We start from the raw sequence: 9,321 nt of genomic DNA, 5'->3' as shown, positions 1-9,321 counted from the left end.
CCTGCTGTATTCCTTCAGTAACCATGTTCTTTTCATATTATAACTGTTATTCCTACAGCCAGGATGGGCCTCCTGTTATCTTACAGACCTATGCATCTCCGAGCTAGAAACGACCTTGGAGACTCCTAACGCTTTCCTTTGTTACTTTGCCCAGATGCTGGGAATTCAGTATTGTGTACTCACTGCTTAGCCATAACTATAATGGGTTCTCACAGAACCAGTGTAACTCTGCATGCCAAAACATAACCGTTGCTGGAATGCGGGAAAACTCAAGTATAATATTGACCTGTTGTTTTGAATTGTCACTTCTACCAAGTTCTGTGACAGAGTTCACACCTGAACTGTAAAATCCTGAATAAAGCCTTTTCTATTGGAACCAATGTGTGTTCACTGGAGAGGGACTGCAGTACTCCTAAGATACACGATATTTGATGAAGTACTGAGCATTAGTGTTATATAGCCCAGTGTGATGTGTAATGTTCTACATGTGTCCTTTTAAAATAACAGTGTGAGAAATTAATTACAGCATTATTGAGACTACAAATTGTTTTCCAGCAAATAGTAAACTCTTTAAAAATTACATCATTGAGAACAATGTGTGAAGAAACTACCATCAAGAACTTTGTGGCAGAAGTAGCCTTGGACCTCTGTCCCAGAAGTTACCTATTCTACTTCCACACTGAGATGGGTACTTCTGCAAAAGGCTTGCTTTCTAGCTCTGCCACCAGTACTGGGAAAAGCTGCCACAGTGATAGAGGAGGGAAGAGGCAAATTTTATCAAGTCTCCTTCTGTGAAGATTTTACCCAGATATTGTGATCCAGATGCTGCAAGTCACTTTGAAGAACTAAATGGTGAAAGCTGTTGGATAAAAATCTTTGGATCAAATGTTCAAGATGTATAACTAATAATAAAAAGACATGAGGTAAAACTGAAAGCTTGTGTGTGTGTCCATCCCCAGTATTTTAATTAATTTTATTTACCCCTGTGTAGAAAATAGAGATGGGCATGAACAGCAATATGACTTTAAAAAGCCACAAACAACCCAATCAGCTGTTCACAAACAAGCTGTTCGTGAGGCCCCATTCTAAACGAACAGGTGGTCATTGCAAGCCTAGTTCGTTGCTGTTCGTCAAGCCAGACAATCTGGCACCTGCAATCAATTTCCTTGGCAATTTAGGAAGGGATTGTCTGAACTCTGTCTGAACTCCTGCTGTTGCCCTTGAAACCCCAATCTAGCTTGATAGGCAGGTCTTCCTTTCAAGTGTGGAGTGCCAAATTTGTTAGAAGGAAGCAAAGAACAGGGGGGAGGGGGCTCCCAGCTCTGGTTTTGCAGACAGTGAGGGAGACAGTTGCTGTTGCCATTTTGAGAGAGAGACATCTCTTAAAATATACCTAATATAGACACGACCCAGTTTGCTATATATAATAAGCCATTAGGTACCATTAATTTACAGTCAAACACATGGTAAGAAAAAGGGACTTTGCAAGAGTCCCTTGGAGGGTCAGAGAATTGTATAGAAGGAAGGGAGGAAAAGGAGGTGTTCTGACATTTTGTCCGAGGGAAAAACCCATTCATGATTCCATTGTGCCTGGTATTGTATATATTGGTAGTCAGGGAAACAACTAATAGACAAATATCACCTGTAATATCATAATATGGGACATTTCCTATATTATGACATAACAGGAATCATCACTGAGCCTTCCTGGTCATTGCAATGACACCCTTGCAATAACTAGTAAGTTGTAAAGCAGCATCCTTTTAGACATGTTCCTGCAGGTACTCTTATTTATCAAAAAAGGGATTATCAATGCAAATTTCAGGGAGTAACTAGTATGAAAAAATAAAGAATCTGCCAAAATAAATGACAGAGGATTTCATCTGTCACCTTGCTCAGAAAGACAGATGTAGATTATTTCTGAACAAAGACAAAACTTGCCATAGGTCTGGAAAGCTAAATGTTTATTTATTAAAGTGCCTTTTCATTGTATTTCAAAGGATTAACTTCAGAGGGTTAAGGGTAGGTCCAGACTCCAGAAAGATTAAAGCATAAAATGGGAAGTCCCTGGGAAGTCCCTAGTTCAACTCTGATCTCTGCTACAAATTCAATATATGATCTTTGGCAAGCCATAATTGTATCCGCCTCAGAGCCCTTTTGAAATAAGGGAATGATGCCTGGATTACCATACATGATTATTGTAAAGCTTGTTGCAGAGTTCTGAACTCTTAAAATTCTTTAATTTATTATTTAGTTATTTATATCCAGCTTTTTATATCCCCATTTTTCAAAGCAGATTACAACATCATTTTCCTGCCTCCATTTTATCCATACAATACCAAATCTGTGAGATGGGCAGGGACGATGCCACTGTTGAGGCCATGAGGCAGGGGCCGCGGGTGCCGCGGGGCCGGAGGGGGCGCCGGAAGGGGCCCTGGGGGCGGAGGTGCGCATCCTGCGCCACCGCCGGCCAGCCCCGTGCCGCCACTGCCGCCACCCGCCCCCAGGCGGCCACAGCAGACACAGGCCAGGAATGACAGGCGGCCGGGGCGGCGTGTGGACGGCCTCCTCGCTCCGCCCCAGCCACCCGCCGGCAGCACTGCATGATGACATCATCAGGTGATGACATCATTATGCAGTCTGTGGCGCATGCGTGCAGAGCGCTCGCACGAGGCTAGCCTCCAGAGCCAGAAACCCTGGCGCCGGGGCTGGAAATGGGTCTGATGAGAAAGAGAGCAATTGGCCCAAGGTCACCCAGCAAGCTTCCATGGCAGACTGGGGATATAAACCTGGGTCTCCCAAACCCTGATCTGGCACTCAAACCAGTACACCATGCTGGTTCTCTTCGTATATAAACATTAAGTATCATGCATGGTCTCAAGGAGTTTGATAGGCTTAGAAAATACAGAAGATATGCAGACAGATATCCTTTATAGCCTCATTCCCTACTGGAACTAAATGTAGGCCTGTACAACTGGAATGCACACATTCTGCTGCTCTTTATCCCTAATTCCACTTCCTTCCCATCTTTTTGTTTCTTTCACATCACAAATTGGTAAGCTGTTTAGGGCAGGGACTGGTTTGGTCTTTGTAAAGTATAATGTGTAAAGGGGGGATTTCTTGCCTGCGCCACCCCTCCCCCAAAAGAAATGAACCAAGAAAGGTGTAAGTACCAATTACAGGTTCAGAAAACAGTGCTTAAGTAACATGTTCTACAGGATGTTTGGTCTGTGCTTGTTCTGATTTTGCAGAAGCAGGTATTCATTCGAGCACTTTCCACAGACTGTGCATTCAGCTTGTACCAAGAGTACCAACTTTTGCAATGACAGAAACTTCACCAGCTAAATTTACACTTGTGATGCAGCTAAAAATACAGGAGCCCTTCTAGAAAAAATGAAAACTGGCAAGCATGACAACTGCACATCTCTTGTCTAAATGTGCATAGGATGAGTTACAGTAGGATTGGCTTTAGGCAAAGTATTAAAACTGCAGTTCTCAGCCGCCGTGTCATCAGATTATGGACTTCCTGACCAAAAAGTTCTATTGTTGTAATAGTACAGCTTCAGGTTTTCTTGAATAAAACCTCTTCCTTCAGAACTGATTTTGGAATGAAGGATGGTTTTATTAGTCCTGGTGGATGACCTGAAGGTGGATAGAGGGGATACCTCTGTGCTAATTCTTATAAACCTCTCTGTAACTTTTGATACAGTTGACCATTACAAAGCAACTATGGGACTATGACAGATAGTCAAGGAGGAGAAGTGCTCAACAAAAACAGATATACATTCCACTGCCCTGTGCTCCCCACTCAGTTTTATAAGATTAGTGGTTTTGTTTTGCCAGTTTCTCCCTTTTTATGATTAAATGTGCTCAAAAGTTAACCGAAGTTAAAGTAATTTAAATTTCTGATCAGTACTCTTTCTCATGGGGGACTCAAAGCAGAAGATGGGAGGTACTATTTCTACCACTTTTATCTAGTACTCTGTACCACCCTGTACCAGCTCACTGTCTTGTTAAACTCCAAGAGAACTTCTTTCTGCGTACCACAAAGCTGTTTCATTGCCTTGTGCTCATGTGCCCAATACCATGTACTTTCGCATATATGACATAAAGAGGTGTCATTGCTTGGATCAGCACATAGTTGAATGTAAGACCTGTATGAGTCATTTGAATCATACATGTCTCTTTTTTGCCTTCTATTCTACCTGAGCAACAATCAGATATTCATGGAACAGCACAAGAGCCTCAAATGTATTTAAGCCCCATATGTAAAAACTCTGTTCTTTATGGTCTATAGAACTCTCCTGTGACATACATCTTTTGGGTCCCAGTGGCAACAATTTCCTACAGTTATCAATGTTTCTCTCCTATGCTTAGCATCCTTTTACTGCCAGGCACTCCATCTGTTTCTCAGTCCCTGCTATTTTGGAACAGAAAAAAACACACCATTAAGTGCTGGGAAAGGACAATCCTCCCCACTTGCTCCTGCAACAAAAGTATTTCATACACAGTTTGCTTGTGGCTTTCAGGCATAATCCTTAGTCATAGTTCTTTTGTTTTTACTTTCTGTTGGTTTGAGAATTCATATTGATTCTAAATGCAGTTCAGCCTCTATCCCATAGCCAATGATTAAGTTTTTAAATGGGTTCACATGGATTTATGTGAAGTCGTTAATTAGTAATGTACTTTCTCCTGAGTCTCCCTTTATTATACTCCTACATTGGCACTCCTCTATTTACAGACAAAGTGAGCAAAACACACCTAACTATGTTGTGAAATTTTATTGTCTCATTTTTGGCTAGATCTTTCCTAGGTGTAGACTGGAATTTTTATTTTTGTACCATGATAGGCGTATCAAAAGTCATTGTAACCTGCTAGCTAGTGCAAATAATAGAGCTTTGACCGAACAAAATATTGCAGAACACTTTTTGGCATTTGAGGTAAGTACCACCCCAAACAGATTGGATTTTATTAAGTGTCTTAAAATACAGCCATTGTGAAAGCAAATTTATAGTAATCCTTTGAAAAGTTTTTGTGGGTAGTGTCTCTACTGGGAGAAACATGACCCTGTTGATGCAGAACAGAGTCCTGGGTAATAAAGACTGAGACGTTGATTAACAAAAAGCTTTTAGACAATCACATAAATTACAGTTTGGTTTGGCAACCAAATAATCCTTCAGATTTTCCCTAGAATTTCCCAGACCATGATTATGCAAATTGTGACAGGAAATTTGTCATAGTTATGAATGTGTTCATGCAAATACCAGATTGTGTCTATAAAACCCTAAATTTTATGTTCGATGCCTAAAGAATACATTTTTACGCCAGACATTCGAAGAAACAGATCATGCCTGGCCTGCTGACCAGCAACTATGAGAACTGAAAATTCATGGAGAATTGTAACTATAGTAGACCAGGACTCTTCCCCTGCACACCGCTTGCACAACTTCCACTTCCTTCAGATACCTCTTTTGCCTCTGAGTTAAAAGTTGGTTCTTCAGGTCTCCACTTTCTGATCTGTTCTAAGTTCTAATTTATAGCCTTGTCCTCGGGTGTCTTCGTGTGTTATTATTGCATGAGAGAGCCAGTGGGGTGCAGTGGTTAGTGAGTTGGCTTGGAACTGGTGATATCCCTGTTCAAACTCAAATGTCATGCTCAGCTATGACCTTGGGCCAGTCACAGACTCAACCTACTTGCCTTTCAGAGGGTTGTGATGAAGATACAGTGGAGAGACAGGAAGATATATGCTGCCTTGAGCTCCTTTGAGGAAGGGTAGGATAGAAGTATTTTAGGTAAGGAACTGGGCTCTCTTGCTTCTTATGTTAAGGCCAGGGCAACTGGCTTGCAGGATGAGATGCAACAACTTGTTACTACCTACAGTTTTAACATAATGCTCTTTCTTCTCCTTTGCTATCCATTACATCACCTTCTTAGGACTGCAAGCCAGCAAATAAATGCTCTGCTCATGCAGATGTGATCAAGAATGAAAAGGCAGTGGGGGAGATCCTTAAAAACAGATTAGGAGCAGTGGGAGGAGGCCAGCCTGCATGCCAGCGCTGAAGGGATACACAAAAAAAGGAAGCCTGCTTCCCTCCACTTACCCGCACTGCAATTTGGTTTTGAGATGGGTTTGGCCTGTGTGAGCTGCAGATCCCCTTGAGCAATTAAAATAAAGCTGGCCCTTTGATAATCCCACCTGTTGTTGTCAGTTCTCTTTATTCCACATTTGTGGGCAAACAATGCATGTATGTTTTTTAAAAAATTGTTATTCTCCATCATGTTTCTTACAGACACAAGAGACAAAGCTCCTTTTTGATAGGTCCAGTCAGAAAACCTGGCTCATAATGCTGTGAGACTAGGGAAAGTGAAACCCCAAATATCAAAGTGTACAACACACACACACAGAGTGAGTACGTCAGGGCCAGAAAAGGTACTAACCACGGCTGATCCTACTTAGCTTCCAAGATGAGACTGGCCTAGCCTGGGGTATCCAAATCAGGCTGAGATGTTCACTAGATAATTGATTTTTGCTGATAATCATGAACCAAGTCATTAAAAACAATAAAGCAAACAGTACAACCCAAAGAAGGTATTTCAGAATTTTACTCAGGACTATTCTATGGGGATTAGGAAAAGAAATTTAGGATTGCAGCATTTGAGTCTTAAATCATACTAATTAGTTTATTTGGAGATATTCATATGCTTATCCAGATTTCAAGTGGTGGCTGCTGGGAAAGGAGTTCTGATGGTATCTTTAAAACAACCAACTAAGAAAACGTGTAAAAATATTAAATCTAGACCTTGTAAAGTGTGACTGTAGCAAAAAAGTCTCAAAATTTCACTTGTTCAATATAAACTAATAATAATACTGAGACTTCTAAGTGGAATCTCATGTTCTTACTATTTTGACCATATACTGATTCCAAACAGAACTTATTCATACAAGGGTTCAGATTGTTGCAGTTGACTAATTAATTGCAGAGTTGGCTCTTTAAATGGATGAAGTGTAAACAAAACTATTTATGAAAGGACTATCAGATGGGTATCAAAGCACTACTGGAACACAAAATTACACAGAAACATCTCCTCCCTACCTCCAAAACATACCATGTGCCATAAAAAGAAAATATCTGATGGCACACTACCTAAGATTTTATAAAGGCAGCTCAACATCTCTGTTAATTAGAACAAACAGTCCCTTCTGAATGACATAAAATCTTTAACACAGTTGATATTGAAAATATGAACCTTCTTTTCCGGTATTCCTAAGTAACTGAAAATTTATCGGTAGTTTTTAATAATTTTAAATCTGAGTACAGCTTCACCTGCTATTAATATTAATTTTGGCTGCTTTCATAATCCCTACTCAAAAGAAATGGACAGTTTGAAAAAAGTCTTCAGGAGGATAGTGGGGACTATGTTTATTAATTATAGAGACTGTTTACAGATACACTGAAACAAATCAATTAACTCCCTTGCTAACACCTCAGTGGTTCAAAAATGGTAACAATGAGTTGGATTCTGACTAACAAGGGGAGGTGTAATTTCTGCCTACTGATCCTTCCTGCTGCAGATCCTATTTTCCACTCATGCTAGCACTGAAGCTGTATCAAGCTAAAGCCCTTGAACAACTCCTATATGGTATTAATTTGGGCGTATCTGCTGATAATTTGCGAGTTCTCGAGAAGATTCAGTCCAATGAGAATTGAAGCCAGAATATTGCTATCTTCTGTGCATCAGTGATTCAAGATATATAACAATCAAAAAGGCCTTCTCCCTCTAATAAACCAAGATCCTTACCATCCTAGGTGGATGCGGATGGTTAAGAGCAACCTAGAAAGATTGAGACTCTCGCCTGATGACCTACTGACTCAGGGCAGTGACCAGGCAAAAAGTATTGTTAAACAAAGGGTGAGAGACATAGAGCGCCAACAAGATTTAGCTCAATCTCCTCATTTTATGGCCCCTAGGGAATCTAGATATGTTACGGGTATGGCCAGATATCTCACTCATTTGGATGTCCCAACTTATAGAAGAGCTTTCACCCTGGCCTCATGTGAAGTTATCCCTTCAATGGCCATTGAAGGGAAATATAGAAAGATCCCATACGAGGACAGATGCTGCTGTTGCTCCATTGGTGAAGTGGAATCACTTATTCATATGTTCTTTCATTGTCCTTTCCATCAAGCCTATAGGGACAAGTTTATTTCCCCACTCTTAGACAGACCAATTGCAGAGGCAAATAAGGCCTGCCTGGAGAAACTCCTAATTGATGAAAATCCACCATCTCCAGGCAAATAGCCAAATTCTGTCTCTATTTGGTTAAATTCCATGATAAAAAGCATAGCCATACATAGTCTGTCCTGCTCTTTTTATGATTTTAACAATTTTAACGTCAATGTTTTAAATATTAAATTACTGTGGTTCCCAGAGAACTATATACATTTTAAGATAAGATTTTAAATGCTAAATGTATTTTTCTATGTCCTTTACATTTTTACGCTGGATATAACTATTCTATTGATTGTTAAGGATGTATTGCCATTGTTATGGTCTCTGACTGCAAATAAATTCATTCATTCTATTGCTGAGAGTCAGGATGGGGAAAGGCAGAAAGTCTCACTTCTGTTGACAGAATTGCCTTTCATTAGCAGAAAACTTCATCTGGATCCAATTCTATAAAACCATAAACTGCTTGCCACCTTTATGTAGAACCTTGAGACAAATACTTGGATATTTGTTTGCAAGAAGAAATTAGGCAGCTAGCTGGCTTTCCTGATTCAAGTTCAGGCGATTTGCCACTATGCTGTTATGAAGAATGGCTACTATCAAAGTAGCAAGAGAAAGCTTATAATCAGCCATGCTGGATGGTCGCTTGTAATCCATTCCTGGGTGATCTACTACAAAAAGCCAACAGGACTGTGCTTAAGTGTATTGTGCAGTATTCGTTATGCCTTTTGTGCCAACTGAGGCCCTGAAAGTCATGACTAGGGGTGTGTGATTCGGGATTCCAGTTCAGGTAAAATACATGAATTGGACCCAATTCGCAAAGATTCGGATTTCTGAATTGGGCCCAGAATGTTGGGCCCGATTCGGAAACCCCGAATCAAAGCTTCCTGAAGTGATTTGTATTGCTTCAGGAAGCTTCGAGTTAAGGGTTTTAAATGCCCCTTTCCATGCCACTGTGAAGCAGCAGGGAAAGGGGCATTTAAATCCCCGGATCAGTTGATGGGTGGGGAAATCCCCGTCAAACAGCTGATTGAAGGGGGGGTAAGGCCTTTTCCCTGTCGCTGATCATCCCTCCCCTTGGATCAGCTGCCG

This window comes from Eublepharis macularius, chromosome 2 (assembly GCF_028583425.1).
Source record: "Eublepharis macularius isolate TG4126 chromosome 2, MPM_Emac_v1.0, whole genome shotgun sequence".
Lineage (NCBI taxonomy): Eukaryota > Metazoa > Chordata > Lepidosauria > Squamata > Eublepharidae > Eublepharis > Eublepharis macularius.
This window is presented reverse-complemented; position numbering follows the sequence as displayed.